Source organism: Mizuhopecten yessoensis, unplaced genomic scaffold (genome assembly GCF_002113885.1).
Source record: "Mizuhopecten yessoensis strain PY_sf001 unplaced genomic scaffold, ASM211388v2 scaffold716357, whole genome shotgun sequence".
NCBI classification, from domain to species: Eukaryota; Metazoa; Mollusca; class Bivalvia; order Pectinida; family Pectinidae; genus Mizuhopecten; species Mizuhopecten yessoensis.
The window spans coordinates 516,232-522,231 of record NW_018480076.1 but is presented as its reverse complement, the minus strand read 5'-3'; the positions used below and the strand labels follow the sequence as shown (position 1 = coordinate 522,231).

General features: G+C 35.6%; 1 protein-coding gene across 1 annotated transcript in view; it reads right to left on the bottom strand.

The window, feature by feature from the left end:
- The window catches only part of LOC110443654 (prostaglandin E2 receptor EP4 subtype-like), a 55,903-nt gene that overhangs the window by 43,478 nt on the left and 6,425 nt on the right, over positions 1–6,000 (bottom strand). The window contains exon 2 of the mRNA XM_021488005.1: positions 2,664–2,762. The gene's annotated coding sequence lies outside the window, so the exon portion shown is untranslated. The remainder of the gene's footprint in view (positions 1–2,663; positions 2,763–6,000) is intronic.

Sequence of the window (6,000 nt, the reverse complement as noted above, 5' to 3'; positions counted from 1 at the left end):
ATGTTTGATCGGCACTAAGTATACGCTAATCTGTAAGACATGTTTGATAGGCAGTTTTTATACGCTAATCTGTTAGAAATGTTTGATAGGCACTTTGTATAAGCTAATCTGTAAGACATCTTTCATAAGCACTCTGTATACGCTAATCTGCAAGACATGTTTGATAGGCACTTTGTATAAGCTAATCTGTAAGACATGTTTGATAGGCACTTTGAATATGCTTATCTGTAAGACATGTTTGATAGACACTTTGTATACGATAATCTGTAAGATATGTTTGATCGGCACTAAGTATACGCTAATCTGTAAGACATGTTTGATTAGGCACTTTGAATACGCTTATCTGTAAGACATGTTTGATAGGCACTTTGTATACGCTAAACTATAAGACATCTTTAATAAGCACTTTGTTAACACTTATCTGTAAGACATGTTTGAAAGGCACTTTGTGTACGCTAATCTGTAAGACATGTTTGATCGGCACTAAGTATACGCTAATCTGTAAGACATATTTCATAAGCGCTCTGTATACGCTAATCTGCAAGACATGTTTGATAGGCACTTAGTATACGCTAATCTGTAAGACATGTTTGATAGACACTTAGTATACGCTTATCTGTAAGACTTGTTTAAAAGGCACTTTGTATAAGCTAATCTGTAAGACATCTTTCATAAGCACTTTGTATACACTAATCTGCAAGACATGTTTGATAGACACTTAGTATACGCTTATCTGTAAGACTTGTTTGAAAGGCACTTTGTATAAGCTAATCTGTAAGACATCTTTCATAATTAATCTGTATACGCTAATCTGTAAGACATGTTTGATAGGCACTTTGTATACGCTTATCTGTAAGACATATTTGATATGCACTTATTATACGCTTATCTGTAAGACATGTTTGATAGGCACTTTGTATACGCTTAACTATAAGACAGCTTTAATAAGCATTTTGTTAACGCTAATCTGTAAGACATGTTTGAAAGGCACTTTGTATACGCTAATCTGTAAGACATGTTTGATCGGCACTAAGTATACGCTAATCTGTAAGACATGTTTGATAGGCAGTTTTTATACGCTAATCTGTAAGACATCTTTCATAAGCACTCTGTATACGCTAATCTGCAAGACATGTTTGAAAGGCACTTTGTATACGATAATCTGTAAGACATGTTTGATAGACACTTAGTATACGCTTATCTGTAAGACTTGTTTGAAAGGCACTTTGTATAAGCTAATCTGTAAGACATCTTTCATAAGTAATCTGTAAACGCTTATCTGTAAGACATTTTTGATAGGCACTTAGTATACGCTAATCTGTAAGACATGTTTGAAAGGCACTTTGTACGCTAATCTGTAAGACATCTTTCATAAGCACTTTGTTTACGCTAATCTGTAAGACATGTTTGAAAGGCACTTTGTATACGCTAATCTATAAGAAATCTTTCATAAGCACTCTGCATACGCTAATCTGTAAGACATGTTTGATAGGCACTTTGTATACGCTAATCTGTAAGACATCTTTCATAAGCACTTTGTTTACGCTAATCTGTAAGACATGTTTGAAAGGCCCTTTGTATACGCTAAACTATAAGACATCTTTAATAAGCACTTTGTTTATGCTAATCTGTAAGACATGTTTGAAAGGCACTTTGTATAGGCTAATCTGTAAGACATGTTTGATCGGCACTAAGTATACGCTAATCTGTTAGACATGTTTGACAGTCACTAAGTATACACTAATCTGTAAGACATGTTTGACAGTCACTTAAGGCTGATTACATGTGGCAGTCCTAAAGACACGATTTAGTAGACACTTTATATAGGCTGGTCTGTAAGACGCGTTTCAGCAAGCAGGGCTGTAAGACATGTTTAAGCATGCAGTGCATGCATATATGCGTCAGTTTGAAAGTTTAAAAATGCAGTCATTCTGTAAAATCTATGTAAGTTGGTAGTTTATACGGGACGATCCAGAATTTAGGTTGATATAGACAGTACATATACTCATGTCGTTAAGACATATTTAAGTACATAGCACCAGCACCAGCACATAAGACAAAATTATCGTCTCAGATGATGTATGGTTTACCTATAAATATGTCTACTGCTGTGTTTATCTGTTACGAACAAACGTATATATTTAACATTGTCTTTATAAAAACACACATTTCTCATCGTCTAATGCTATGTTAGGTGCGTTTACATGTCCGTAAATCACAACTTAATTTACGCTGCCTCCGAACACTGTGACGTATTTCTGCAGATAAGTACACATCGGAGGCCAGTTAGAATACCTTTTATCCATTCGAGCAAAGTTCTTGCCTGTATTCTAGTTTAACAACTGAATAGAAAACAGGAAAACCCTATCGACTATTTCATTATCAGCACACGTGGATATAAATCAGATTTTGACTATACAATGAAAGCTATGATCCTACTAAATAACAGCATGTGCTATTTTCATTAGTCTGATAGATAGTTAAGCTCTTTCCAGCATGTCAAATTTTCTTAGTCGAATTAACAAACGTCAAGACTGTATAGTCCTTTCTAACATAAAAACAAACGTGTTTTATCACAACATCTAAACGTGTTTCCATTCCAACACTCGACATTTCATTAACAAATTAAGTAAAAATTGACACAAGGAAGATTACCGACTTACCTGTTCGACGGTCCTATTGCATCGCTGCTACAGTTACTGGCGCGTCAGGAGATGTAAGCTCTGCAATTCACTGTGTACGATCTAACAGAGCGACTTTACCTGTAATGCAAAATTAAGCACGAGATTTAACCAGTATCTAAATAATTAAGCCATTCTCGGTCCTAATCCTCTCGGGAGCGAAGTCTACTCAATTTCTGTGTGAGGAATGATGCCTCAGAATAAAAATGGTGGAAGCGAACATGTTTTATCCAAACTCGTTCAGCGAGGTGGTTGCCATTTCGAGTTGTTTATATTGACCTGGCGCACGCAATTTTCTCTTTATTTCCTGACAAGCTGTGCTATCGTTGTTTATATCTTGTTTTCACTGAATTCTCTATAGGGAGTTATGGGAGTATTTGTGTGACAGAAACACGTCACAGTCGGTACACTTGTTTCTCGACACTGGCTTAGTCTGCTTTGGTCGGATTCCTCCATGTCAGTATAATAGTTTAATCTTAGCGGATAATCTTTTAACGTTATATACCAGTACATGTTGCCTATTAATCAACATGTCTACGTTTATTATAGTTAGGACCAGAGTGACATGTCAACCAGCGCCACTGATCGAAAAAAAAAATGAAATAAGTGAAGCATACTTGCTACATATAGTAGCATAGAAGCAAATAGTGGTACTGAAAATTAGAGACAATAAAACATAGTGTGGTGCATGTATCAGGTTATGGATTGAGGTACAGTGAAAGGGAATGGAAAGTGGAGGGGAGACGGCAGGACAATGTTATAATCATCAGCCCAAAAGTGAATTTAAATGTGGAATAATGCATACCAGTAGTTTGTCCTCCTGTTTCATTGTGCATCACCGAAACTATTAGCGTTCACCGTTGTTCGGTTTTATGTATCTGTACTACATTGTTCAATGTTGGGAATATACCACAATGATTATAAATCAGCGCTGATATTGTTCCGGATGCTGTATTCCGTCTTTGCGTATTGCAGAGTTATCTTCTCTTGAGAACAGGTATTGCTTGATACGTCACTTGTTTAAGAGAATAACGTCATCAATTTTTGAAAAACGACGTAATTTTCTCACACAAACTAATGACGTAACAATCAATACCAGTTCCCAAGAGAAGATAGCTCTGCAATACGCAAAGACGGAATAGTTCGTTAGTGTGTTATTGACGCCATTTTATTTCCATTGATAATTGTCGTAATATCTGTATAATTCACAATTCAATGTAGCGTTGGATCATTAATGTTCCCTAATGTTTGTGTGTTATTTACAGTTCACCCTTGTCAGGCCTCAGAGGAAACAAAAAAACATTAAATATTAGATGTTGTGTCGATGGAGTACGGAACATGTATAAAACAACAACGGAGGCGTTCCCTTAAACTAGTAAACCATCTGTCAGAAAACAAGTGTATTCCACAACTGTGTTTAACTCGTTCGACGCATATTTTGAAATCCATTCTAAAAAAACACAGCTCACATATAGCTTTTCAGAAACACATTCGGAGCAAGAAGCATAAAATAATAAACAAAATATTTCTACGAATGCCAACATACGGCTGAGACCGTTTTGATAACCTGTATAAAACGTCAGTTTGTTTGGTGCCATCTTAAATTGATCACCAAGATTGTGAAATTACTTTACAGGTCTGTTATATTTATTCTAGAACAACATGACAATTACAAATGTACAGTTATTTGTTCCCTGGTACGTCTGTCTGTTATAGATTATTTTGGGAGCCTATAAACAAAATGACATGAAGACTGATAGATATACATGATGGCTAGTAAACACGTTCACTAGTGTAATTGTCTACCATAAACCGTCACAGAGTCATGTAACACGTATATCACCGTTCTATCAATTTAAAACAGAAAACTACAGACGTTACATAGTCAAAGTGGTATAGAGACCTTCACGTTAAAATTGTTTGGTTCCAACTACTTTAAATAGTATGATCAACGAAAAATGAGTATTGAAATCGTGAAAATTAACACTAACTTAGGTGTAGAGCAGTCGAAACATAGATATTAAATATCATTTTTTTTTATTGTTAATCCAAAGATATAATGCATCTACTTACAGCTCAACACTTCACGGAATCACTTCACTTCAGTACGCGTGGAGCAAAAAGTGGATGCAACATTCATTTTTCAAACCGGTTATTCCTCGCTTCATAAAGATACTAGACATTTGTATGTTGAAGAATGTTCAATGGTAGTATGAACATATCCAAGGTAGCGAAATCACGAGTTATGAAACAGGTTTAATGCATCTATCAGTAATTATGTATCCTGTTCATAACATTAATATTGTCTACTACATATTTTCGCTTTTACACCGTTTTAGATATGTGTTATGGTGGAAAGAAATTTCGGGCATTTACAAAACGCAGTGTTCATTTATTTTGAATGATTACCTAATACTATTGGGTATTTCCGACTTCCTCTGTTCGAGGTGAACTCGTCCTGAATCAGCGCCTTGCAGGAACCTGCAACTTCCTGAAACGTGTATCATATACGACTGACATGACCCTCAGGTGTCATTGCAAGGTTAGGTTAAAGACTACCAACCCTTATCATTAAGTTATCAAACGGTACTTAGCGGTGCCACTTCCAATAATCCTAATCTCTCCCAGCCACAGGCGGCTGGGGAAAGCTAGTCATGCTCATTGTCCTTTCTGCATTGAGAACACGAATGGAAAATTATACACGATACAGTATCTTCATAAAGTCATTATTTAAACAATGAGATAAATACAGGCATCTGAATTTAACGACATTATGTAATACGCATAATGAAATATAACAAAAATGTAATATCCGTCCGACTCAATTAGACCTGCCCTCTACACGTCGATACAAACAGGGTTCAACACATACAGACATATTGTTCAAGAGAAATATGTCGATGGAAGCATTTTTGTCCTTTAAACAAAAATATTAAGTAGGCGAAGCTCTTAAATAGAAATTATACACTTTGAATGCCTGCCCGGGAAGATTGTCGATTGTATTCATTGTGTAAAGCAATATCTGCTGGTGTATTACACAAACCGCCACACAAAACATGTCTACTGATAACGTATGATGTAACGTTGTTATATACAACAGTGAAACTATCTGCAATTGTGTTAGCCAGCAAACTTAATAAATAAAACACATAAGAATATCCCATATGTTTGAAATGATGTTCATTTGACTATTATTTGCATAAATACTACAGTGTGATGTTAAATTTGGTGCTATGTGAATAACTATAGCGATGTGGAATTAGGTCGGTACACTGTATTTCTACTATAATGTGATGAAGAAGTAACTCAACCCAATCTA